General features: G+C 41.0%; 1 pseudogene; it reads right to left on the reverse strand.

The window, feature by feature from the left end:
- Positions 1 to 625: 625 nt before the first annotated feature.
- LOC119621013 (small nucleolar RNA SNORA40) lies at positions 626 to 739 on the reverse strand (annotated as a pseudogene).
- Between the last annotated feature and the right edge of the window lie 11,733 nt (positions 740 to 12,472).

Genomic DNA, 12,472 nt, shown 5'->3' on the forward strand with positions numbered 1-12,472 from the left:
CGGTTTGGCTGTGTTCCCACCCAAATCTCATCTTGAATTGTAGCTCCCATAATTCCCACACATTGTGGGAGGGACCTGGTGGGAGATAGTTGAATCATGGGGCGGTTTCCCCCATACTGTTCTCATGGTAGTGAATAATTCTCATGAGATCTGATGATTTTATAAGAGGAAACCCCTTTCACTTGGTTCTCATTCTCTCTTGCCATCACCATGTAAGAAGTGCCTTTCACCTTCTGCCATGATTGTGAGGCACGTGAAACTGTGAGTTCATTAAACCTCTTTTTCTTTATAAATTACACAGTCTCAGATATGTCTTTATCAGCAGCATGAGAACAGACTAATACACCTTGTAAAATAATAATGGCTACAATTTTAAGAGAAACTATGGGTTATGAGCTTTACGTAAAGTATCTTGTCAGATCTTCACAACAGCCCTGCTAGGTTGGCATTATTATCTCAGTTTTCAGATGGGAAAATTGAGGCTGGAAAAATTAAACACTTGCCCAAGTCAAAAAGCATTGGCAGAGTCAGATTCAAACTTAGAACATAAACTATGTTGTACCCAAAATGTTAACAGTCATTGCCTCAGGACTGTGGAATTACGATTTTTTTATTTGCTTTTAATAATATTCCTTCTTATAGGTATCAAAACTCATACTGAGCAGTGAGTTCTGAGTGGCAAAAGATTATTTATTTTTTGCACCCATCAATAAGTCTTTGTCCACAAGTTATATGCGTTTTTATTATCTTTTTTTTTTTTTTTTTTTTTTGCTCATTTTTTTTTTTTTATTTCTCTATAATTGGCATTGCTGGGCAGCATATCCATCCAGATACGCTGGTGTGGGCTATGATGTTCTTCACAGGCCCAGGCCCAAGTGGTTTGCTGCTAGTGCACCCACCCTGAAACAGCTTCAAGAAAACCCTGTTAAACAAACATCTAGACTTTTTTGTGGGGTTAGTGAGGCTCTGGGTAGAAGTGAGCCCAGCAGTCATCATGAAGCTATTGCTGCCATGTTCCTAAATGTGGTCTGAATTCACTAGACTGCATTCAGATAAGCATACCATCCAAGCCAAAGAAGTGATCAGGCCTCTCTACTGCACCAGTCTTTATTCACTATTGTACCTAATGCTAATCTGACTACATCCAGTAGACTCATGAGGATGGTGATTAGTGCAGAAACCATGATAATGGGTCAATTACTAAACACCTACTCTGGATAGCAAAATGGCTGCTGTTTCACTTCTGCCTTTCAAATCTCACACAAGAATCCCTCTTGTGGCCCACATTAAGAGGAAACATATAAAGAAGACAGTTCTAGGAAATGTAGTTCAGGCTACCCAAGCTAACTCCACAGGGAAGACAGAAGTAGAGGCTGGAACCCAAGAAGAGCGTCATGGGTAGAACTAGGCCTAATAGAAAGAAATTACTGGGATGCCTTTCAAACAACTTGAGTTGTCTAATAATCATACTGATGGCATCATAGGCAGGAAGCTCCTCATCTCTGGAAGTATTAAAGCAAAAGTTTATGGACAAACTATGGAAGGTCTTATACCAGCTAGGAACCATACTTTGTTTTTAGAAAGCTACTTTAGTAACACCAGGTAAAGGTGATGGGAGCTTGAACTAGGGCAGTAATGGTAGAGACGATGAGGGGAGAATTGATCTGGAAGACATTGTGGAAGTTGACTTAAAGGACTTGGCAACTGATTTGAGGGAGGACTATGTATTAACTTCCTATGACTGCTATAATAAATTATCATAAACTTAGTGGGTTTAAACAATAGAAATATTTTTAAATTTCTATCTCTAAAAATAGAAATTCATTATCTTACTGCTCTAGAGGCCAGAAGTCCAAAATGAGTCTTATGGGGCTAAAATCAAGATGTCAGCAGGGCTAGTTCTGAAGGTTCCAGGGGGGAATCTATTCCTTGCCTCTTTGAGCTTTAGTAGCTACCAGCACTCCTTGGCCACATCACTCCAGTCTCTGCCCCCATAGTCACATTGTCTTCTCCTCTTCCGTGTCAAATGTCCTTACCTCTCCCTTATAAAGATGCTTGTCCTTATAAGGGACACTTGTCCACAGGCCTATCCAGAATAATCTTTCCATCTCAAGAGTCTTAATCTCATCTGCAAAGTTCCTTTTGCCATATAAGGTAACATTCACAGGTTCCAGAGATTAGGTTGTGAATATCTTTTGGAAAGTCATTTCAGCCTTGTACAGACAGTAAAACTAAGGAAAGCAGTTATAACTCTAGGATCTCAAATATCAGTGGCTCAGACCATGATAGAATCATTAAACAAAGTAAGACTATCGACAAGAAGAAAAAAATAGTTTGATGAGAAGAGTTTAATTTGGGATATGCTACAAATGATATGAGGGATTGATGGGACAACCATATGGAGATGACCAAAAGAAACTCGTAACACTACAGTTTGAAGGTTTGGAAAAGTATCCAAGCTGAAGATAAAGATTTGAGAGCATCTGCAGAGATATTATAGAGGAAGAGTATAAACTCTTGAATAGTAGGGATTAGATTTGCCTGTAGTTCTATTCTGGATACCTAGCATAGCATCTGGCACATGGTAGGTGCTCAAAAAATAATTGTTGAATGAATGGATAAAGGTAAGATCCCAAAGGAAAACAGAGAGGAAGGGCAGGAATTTTTCTTCTTTGAAACAAGAGGTAATAGAAGACAGAAGAGGTGGCTATGCAAAATAATTTAGAAATGGACAGAATATATTGCAAGATCTCACTTTGGGCAATTTTGATATCATCGAAGTGGAAGATGAAGTCATCAGTGAGGAATGTTTTGAATCAACTGAGAATGGGATTCTCATTTGAGGAAAGTAAACCATAAAATGTCAGTACTGTAAAAGACCTTGAAGAATATCTACAGAGCCCTCATCTTACAGATAGGGAAACTGAGGCTTAGAGAAAAGAAAACAATTGCTCAAGTCCCCAAGCCAAATAGAGTTTTGTTTATGTATACGACAAATATTTACTGACTGCTGGCTCTATGCCAGGCAGACCCTGGGCTAGATGTTAGGGACATAGTGAAAAACAAGGTAGTCAGGGACCCTGTGCTCATGGAACTTTTAGTGTAGTGTGAAAGATATTAGAAATAAGCAGGGTGCTAAGTGCTATGGCGGGAAAAGCTTCAAGTGCTTAGGGGAGCATAGAGGAGGAAAAGTAAGAGTTAACAAGAAATGAATAGCAAGATTGGTCAGCTGAAATGCCAGCACAGCTGCGGGTAGACAGGGACTTGGCTGTTAACCCAGGCAGCAGTTTCATGACCTAAATGATATTTTTAATTCCAGGGAGAAGAAAAGAAGGCAACTCCCAGGGCCTGACCCTGGTTCTGACATTCCTTTGTACTTGGCTCTTGTCTTCATGTTCCTCAGGCAAACCAGAGGCATAGGAGGAGGAGCACTTCAGTAAGCTGAGTGATTTACTACAAATTTGAACAGACGAACAAATATGAGAAAAACTCAGAAGTTTTGTTCACTTTTCCAAGGGCACCCAGGATTAAAGAAGCTGCCAGAGCAAGAATTAGCAGAGCACTTCCTCAGGAAAGTGAGGCTTGGAATGAGATTTGAAGTCTACAACAGGCAAGATTATCAGAGAGAACAGCCCACTTTGTTTCACCAGTTTAATATGTCATTACATTTATGTTAAGGCCACTTGTGCTAGAAGCCAATAATAATCGGAGGCAATTGCATTTTAGGAAAGAACAAATGTGAAGTGTAAAAATATATATGCCACTTACCTAGCTTGAAGTAAAACAAATTTCCGTTATTTTTCTAATTAAAATTATCCCTAGCCCTTCGCTTCGCTATCATTAGAATATGCTTCTTCCCTCTCTAGAGTACGCCCTCTCACAAGAGTTCTGTGAATCGCAGGGGTGCATACTCATTACAGAGGGTCACTACTGGCTTCTGTTGCCTTAAGGAGAAAAATCTGGAAGCCTACTCAGTCCACCTAGGAACTGTTTCCTTCAGCTGTTGTCACAGTTGCTACAACACAGTGTTGCTAGGAGTCCAGCAGTCCAGCCCCATTTCTGATGTTTTAGTGAGTGAGGCTTGTGTTGGCACAGTGGAAGGTTCTAGAGGTGGTAGGGGTAACCACAGGAGGAATGGCAGACCACGACACCCACAGGCCTCAGCCCCAAAGCCCCCAAGCCTAGGTAGCAGCAAGCCTCCCTCTACCTCTAGACAAATAAACCAGAAAACACTAGAGTTCTTTCTCTTGAGGAGAAGACTAGACTATAGCTTCCCGAGGAAGAGAGTGGGGATGCCAGAGGGACTTTAGAGAGAGAGGTTGAGGGAGAGTGACTGCATGTGAGATGCCCCTCTTGCGAAGGCCTAAAATGGCAAGCCTTTCTCCCATCCCATTGTGTAGTTCTAGTGAAAGATTTAATAAAGCAGAGCTTCCCAACTGATGGACCTTGAGACACTGGGGTGCTGCCAATGGATTATAAGTAGGGCAAGAATTATTGATTCCCTCAGGGTTTGGGGCAGTTAGGCAGAGCTTGAGGGAGCCAGAGCCTTCATGCCAGTCGCCACCAGCTGCTAGCAACTTAGCTGAGCGTTTTTGCAGAGGGCAGGTTCTGTAGAACAGAATCTAGAATTTTGCCCTCCCATCTCCACAACCAGCCAGCACTAAAGGAACTTCTGTTCCTCACTGCTTCACTGTTTCATGCTGAGTATACCCAAGGAAGTGATCAACCACCACATCATCTATTTGAGACTAGGGGAGGGAATGAGGAGAGAAAATGCCAGTAGGCCCAGCTCCGGGTACCAGCCCCAAATTCATATCTTCACATATGTCTGTCTGCTGTTGATATGCTGTCTTAGAGGCATCCAAGCTAGCCACATGGTGACTGCCCGTGTGTTCTGAAAATTACAGCATCATCATTATTTTGGCATACTGTGCTTGACAGTAAAAAATTTGGATTGGGTCTGGGCGCAGTGGCTCATGCCTATAACCCCAGCACTTTGGGAGGCTAAGACAGGTGGATCACTTAAGCTCATGAATTCAAGACCAGCCTGGGCAACATGGCAAAAGCCCATCTGTACAAAACATATAAAACATTAGCCGGGCATGGTGGTGTGCACCTGTATTCCCAGCTACTTGGAAAGCTGAAATGAGAGGATAGCTTGAGCCTGGGAGGTGGAGGTTGCAGTGAACTGAGATTGCACCACTGCACTATAGCCTGGGCAACAGAGGCAGACACAGTCTCCAAAAAAAAAAAAATTGGATTGAATTTGGAATCCATTTGTATCATCACGAGATATTTCATCATAGTGCTTATCAGTAAAAGAAAAGGAAGAGCTGTTGGACTTTTAAAATATACTTCAACTATTGCCAGGACTGGTGGCACGTGACTGTAGTCTCAGCTACTTGTGGAGGCTGAGGCAAGAGGACCACTGAAGCCCAGGAGTTCAAATGCAGCATGAGCAAAAGGACAACAGAGCAAGACCCTGTCTCTAAAAAAATAAAATTTACAAAAAATTAAACTGTTTTTTATTTTTTTACTCTAGCCACCAGTTGTCTAAAAAATTCAACTGTTGTAAGTTTTGGAAAATTTGTTTTAAGTTGTTTTTATCACCTACTTGTGGGAACAAAGTTTCTTGTCAATGGTGACAATAAAAAATTCAAAAAATCATCAGTGGGCTGGGTATGGTGGCTCATGCCTGTTATCCCAGCACTTTGGGAGGCTGAGGCAGAAGATTCACTTGAGGCCAGGAGTTTAAGACCAGTCTGGGTAATAGAGGGAGACCCTGTCTCTACAAAAAATTTAAATTAAATTAAATGTTAAGAAATAAAAGCAAATAGTCATAATTAAAACCTTGATAGGGAACTATGTGAAATCATTTTGAGCACAATACTTGATAGAAAACGTTATATTGACAGAACCAAGCTCAGGATTTTCATTAAACATTTTTGAAAATATTTTATTTAAAAATTTAACACAAATATTGAATATCTTTTAAAATATCTTGGGCCGGGTGCTGTGGCTTACACCTGTAATCCCAGCACTTTGGGAGGCCGAGACAGGTGGATCACTTGAAGTCAGGAGTTCGAGACCAGTCTGGCATATATAGTGAAACCCTGTCTCTACTAAAAACACAAAAATTAGCTGGGCATGGTGGTAGGTGCCTGCAATCCTAGCTGCTTGGGAGGCCAAGGCAGGAGAATTGATTGAACCCGGAAGACGGAGGTTGCAGTGAGCCAAGATCACGTCATTGCACTCCAGCCTGGGTAACAAAAGCAAAACTCCGTCTCAAATAAATATCTTTTATTTATTTTAATTGTCATAATTACAGATACTTACTGTGGGGTAACTTACAGATACTTAAATCCCCATAAACCCACCATCAGTTAAACATAAGTCAAAAATGCATTTAATACGCCTAAACAACCAAACATCATAACTTAGACCAGCTTACCTTTAACATGCCCAGAACACTTATATGAGCCTATCATTGGGCAAAATCATCTAACACAAAGGATATTTTATAATAAAGTGTTGAATATCTCATATAATTTATTAAATACTGTACTGAAAGTGAAAAACAGAATGGTCTTATGGGTACCCAATTGGAGACTGTCTGTATATGATGCAAAAAAGGAATGGATGTTGTCAGTGAGTCCCATATAGACATCCACAAATCCCCTCCAGTTTACCCCCAAGTGCTGTAAAAATATCATTTTCCATTTGTGTCATGATATAAAAGAGCTGAGAAACACTGAGATAAGAATAACAATTAAAAAAAGAGTTGCTTAAACCACTTTATTACTCAGGACTCACTTCACTGTAAGTGGCAGAAGTCCAACCAGAACTAGCTTAAGCCAAATAAGCAGTGGGAGTGGGGGAGTACATTGATGGACTCAAGAACCAAAAATGTATAAATGGCAAGGATGGTACTGACCTCAGTGATGACTGGATGAAAGGACAGGAATACAACTACCTCACTCTCACTCACTATCTCTACATCTCCATTTCTCATTGCTGCTCTCAGAATATTTACTTTCCCACCTCCTCTGCCATCACATCTTCTTTCTTTCTTTTTCTGCCTTTGTGTGTGTGTGTGTGTGTGCGCGCGCGCGTGCGTGCGTGCGTGTATGTGTGGTTTTTTGTTTGTTTGTTTTGAGACAGGGTCTCACTCTGTCACTCAGGCTGGAGTGCAATGGTACAATCTTGGCTCACTGCAGTGCAGCCTCTACCTCCTGGGCCCAAGCAATCCTCCCACATCAACCTCCTGAGTAGCTGGGACTACAGGCATGCACCACCACGCCAGGCTAATTTTTGTTTTCCAAAATCGGCATGTAGTTTAGTGTGCCTTTGATCTGAAAGAGAAAGGATTGGAAGGTTTCTGGAAGGGAATGCTATCAGTTTTCTGATTACCTTCCAGGACTCCAGATGTTATAGAACTGAGGGGGCACCAGTCCTTCCCAAGTAAATTATTAACTAGAGCCATCAAATAGCCTTGGAAATCCGTAGATTGACAGATGTATTCTCTAGCATAACAGACTTTAACATCCCTGACTTCTCTTCCGTATGTGTGTTAGTCCGTTTTTCATTGCCACAAAGAAATGCCTGAGTCTGGCTAATTTATAAAGAAAAGGGGTTTATTTGGCTCACAGTTTTGTAGGCTGTACAAGAAGCATGGCACCAACATCTGCTCTGCTTCTGGTGAGGCCTCAGGAAACTTACTGTGATGGCAGAAGGTGAAGGCAGAGCATGTGTGTCACATGGAGAGAGAAAGAAAGGAGAGAAGTACCAGGCTCCCTTAAACAACCAACTCTCTCATGAACTAACGGAGGAAGAATGCACTCATTACCAAAGGGAGGGCACCAAGCTATTCATGAGGGATCCACTCCCATGACTCAAAAACTTCCCACTAAGCCCCACCACTAACATTGGAGGTCATATTTCACCATGAGATTTGGAGGGACAAAACATCCAAACCACATCAGTATGGAAACAAGGAACACAAGTTGTGAGACAGAAAAGGATGGCTCATGCTGTACCAATGTGTATCAATCAGGATAAGCTAGGATCTGCCAGGGTAACAACCTTCAAATCTCAGTGGCTTAAGACAATAAAAGTTTCTCATTTATGCTTCATGTCCATCATGAGTTGGCACAGGTCTCTACTCATCATGATCACTCATAGACCCAGCCTAATGGGAAGAAAAGGTTCCAGGTCTCACATTGGTAATGAAATGCTCTGGCCTAGAAGTGACATATTATTACCACTCACAACTTACATGGCCCAACCCAATCCCAAAGAGACCAGAAAGTGAAATCTTACCATGAGCCCAAGGAGAACAAGAAAAACTTGGTGAATAGCACTAATGTCTACAACATTGATTTACAACTGTATATGTTGGAGAGTGGGTGAATGAAACTTACCAAAAAAAAATCATATGGATAGGTGATTTCTCAGTATTATTGTCCTTGATCTTAGAAAAATCCAGTATGAAAATGCAAATTATTAAATCAGATCAAGTATGGGTTACTTACTCACAGTGCATGAATTATTTAATTTATAAAATGATTCAGCTTAGGATCTTTTAAAAATTTTGAATTTCTTAAACATCTAAATATTTATTTACAGATCATTTACCAAAGAATTCTACAACCTTTGTGTTGAACCTTAGGTTAACTCTTAATACATATGACTTTGAGTTTTTACTGTATCTTGCCTATCTGTGTGTCTAGGCAAAACATATACATTAATCCATAGTTTCCCTAGGTCAAGGTGTAAAGGTCCCATGGTTAGTCAAACCCAAGAAAAAGAAGACTAAAATGCACAGTATAATCAGAACTGTGACATCAATTCTGCAGAATAAGAAATTCAGCCTCAAGAACAGGACAAGAGTAGTCTCTTCTGTGACATGTAAAGCCCCAGTTTTTCTTTCAGAAGTGGCTGGTGGGGTTTTCCAACAAAACTCAATTGGCATGTTCACATGCTAAAATGAACAGCAAAGCCTGGGAAGCAACTTTTTTCTCACAGCAATAATCCAATAATAGTATATGGCAATGCCTTCACCCAAGGGTAAATCCCTTAAACCAAGGGCCAGAGCACACTTCTAGTCCTGTTATCTTTCCCAGTACGCCTCAAAATCATGAGCAACCAATGCATAGCCAAATTTTGCCACCTCTGGTGAGGTGAGCTAAACAATGCATTCAGTCTCCCTGCCCACAAACTGTCCATTGGTCGCTGGGGCTGCTGCTTACCAAGTGTTAAGCACTGGGCCAATGAGCTTGGAGATCTTCAAAAGTGGTAGAAAACATGGCACCAAAACTCATGGAATTTATGGCCCACTTGAGAGGGAAAAATTTGATATTTTTTAAATTATAATTGCAAATATGAAAAAAAATAGGCCAGGCGTGGTGGCTCATGCCTGCAATCCCAGCACTTTGGAAGGCCGAGGCAGGCAGATTCTCTGAGGTCAGGAGTTTGAGACCAGCCTGGCCAACATGGTGAAATCCTGTCTCTACTAAAAATACAAAAATTATCTAGGCCTGGTGGTGAGCATCTATAATCCCAGCTACTCAGGAGGCTGAGGCAGGAGAATTGCTTGAACCCAGGAGGCAGAGGTTGCAGTGAGGTGAGATTGTGCCACTGCACTCCAGCCTGGCCGACAAGAGAAAAAAAGAAAGAAAAATAAAGAAAAAGGAAGGAAGGAAGGAAGGAAGGAAGGAAGGAAGGAAGGAAGGAAGGAAGGAAGGAAGGAAGGAAGGAAGGAAGGAAGGAAAGAAGGGGGAGAGAGAGAGAGAGAGATAGAGAGAGAGAAAGAAAGAAAGAAAGAAAGAAAGAAAGAAAGAAAGAAAGAAAGAAAGAAAGAAAGAAAGAAAGAAAGAAAGAAAAGAAAGAGAAAGGAAAGAAAGAAAGGAAGCCTTCAAGTATGCAGACAATACCACTAGCCCACTAGAAACAACTGCCCCTTCCTCCAACCCCTTAATTTGCTGCCTTGCCCTAAGTGTTGATGAAAAATAGTGCTGCATGCTTAGGACATATCAAAGAAGACGATAGGTGCAAGTTCATTCTCAGGAAAGACAGGCAAATTTACTGGAGGCCAAGGCACCAGGAGAATCCTGACACCAGAAGATACAGAATTTCTGACATTCAGTCATTCTTTTACTTAGTTTTTTGTTCACAAATATTTTGCTAAGCCATGTCACAAATATTTTGCTAAGCCATGTGCTGGCCATTGGACAAGACATAGTCCCTTCTCATATGGAGCTCACATTGCAGTGAGGGAGATAATAAATTATTAATTATGATATCACCAGGTCATGCAGAAATACTGATGGCCATGGAAGCACAGAGGAGGGACCCCTAGCATGGTTGAGGAGGCAAAGAGAGAGATTTTAGTGACATGTAAGCCCACAGGACGAATAGGAGTTTTCCAGACGAACGAGGTGGAGAAAGACTCACAGGCAGAATGAATAGTATGTGCAAAAGCATGGAGGTAAACCACTCAATTCAAGAACCAGAAAAAGAATGCATAGCAGAATCGTAGAGTGCAAGAGGGCAATAGGGGACTAATGCGGAGTGAAGCTAGAGAAATAATCCAAAAACAGTTGTTGGGGAATCTTACAAACCGTGGAATCAGAATTTGGACTTTACCCTAATGGCGGTGGGAGTTGTAAGCAAGGGAGTGGCATGAACCAGTTTGCATTTTAGAGAGATGAGTCTAGTTGCATTGAGAAGAAAGGTGCCCAGTTAGAGGGTAGCATGTAGCCGAGCCTCAAACTCTTTCTTCCCATGTTACATCAAGCAAGTTTAAAACAACCATGTTTTTAAAATGGTACAATTACCGGGTGGTAAAGCCTCCATCAGGCTGACTAGCTTAGTTGATGCATAGAGATACAGTCATGCTAGAAAGTCCCTCAGACCTACATTGGATATGAGAGACAAATAAATACTTCTTGTGTTAAACCACTAAGATTTGGAGTTATTACTACACCATAACCTAGTGTATCCTCAACTAATTGTCCCTACAAACTTGTGGGGACAGGAAGAGGCAGATGGCCAGGTTTAAATAAATTATTCCTTCTTTTCCTCTGCCTGAGGAAGAGCTGTCTCTCACTCTCCATCCATTCCTCTTCCTGGTGCACTTTATGTTATACACAGACACTTTCACTCCATTTCCCATTCACATTCAATATACATATTTCCTGGTGGAAAGCAAATTGTTCTAAAAGGTGATGTTTTAAGACACTTTCTTGAGATATCTTACATTTCTGTAGAATCATAAAAAAAGATTGCTGGACTATAAGTACCAATTTTCACATTTAAAAACCTATAGACAGTTTCTTCAAGCACTACTCTCTGCCTTCTTCATTAAGAGATTCAGTGTCTCACTGATGTGTTAAAATATCTCAGCTTAAGGTTCTTAGCCAGTCAAAACCCAGATCAAAGTATGCTGAAGCTGAACAGTTGAGTTCATTGTACTAAAGGCCATCAACTAAAATGGTCACATTTCTGGCATGTCCTGATAGAATGGAAAAAGCATCATAGGAATAAAATATTGCCACAGAGGTGCCTGTTTTTATAAGCAAATATGTTGGCAAGATCTATTTATTAGCAAGTAGCTTTTATGAAAGGCAGCATTGTAGGCTATTAACTCTTGTTCCATCTAAACTATCCAAGGTGGGGAAGGGGAAAGATGGAGGAAAGAGGCAGTTGGAAACTGCTGTTTTGACGGAAAGTTAACAAGATGTCTAGGATGAATTGTGAGGTCTGAAAATTTGGGGGGAAATATTGATGGATAAAAGTCGAGAAAGCTGTAATTTAAAAAGTACAAGCACCAACATTGGGAAGTAGAAATGTGAATTCATCTTTAGTTCCAGCTGCTGCTTTTATGGGATAGGGTTGGAGAGAACCCCTAAATGAGCCCTTCAGTTCCATACATGCAAAGAAAGTACCTGGCCTTTGTTTTTGTTTTGTTTTAGTTTTTGAATGTTCTTCAATCCTATCCTTCGTTCTTAATGGAAACCATGGAGCAACCTGAATGAAGATGTTTTTAGATCGATGAACCGAGTTTTGATTTGTAATATGAAGTGCTGCAAAAATAGCTGTGTGTAGTTGAACTAGAGTTACTTTATGTTTCTGCAGAACTTATTGCCCTGAGGAAGTGTCCTGTGCCTTATACCTACTGCTTATTCTTCTGGAGATGTCTTCTCCCATTTGAGTGATCACACACAGAAGATGAGGAATTAAGCCAAGAAGAGGGCATGGTGGCTCATGCTTGCAATCCCAGCACTTTAGGGGAGCCAAAGAGGGAGGATTGCTTGAAGCTAGGAGTTTAAGACTATCCTGAGCAACAAAGTGAGCCCCCATCTCTGTAAAAAAATTTAAAAATTAACTAAGAGTGGTGGCACACACCTGTAGTCTTAGCTACTTGGGAGGCTGAGGCGGGAGGATTGCTTGAGCTCTGGAATTTGAGGCTGCA

The sequence above is a fragment of the Chlorocebus sabaeus genome, chromosome X (genome assembly GCF_047675955.1).
Source record: "Chlorocebus sabaeus isolate Y175 chromosome X, mChlSab1.0.hap1, whole genome shotgun sequence".
NCBI lineage: Eukaryota > Metazoa > Chordata > Mammalia > Primates > Cercopithecidae > Chlorocebus > Chlorocebus sabaeus.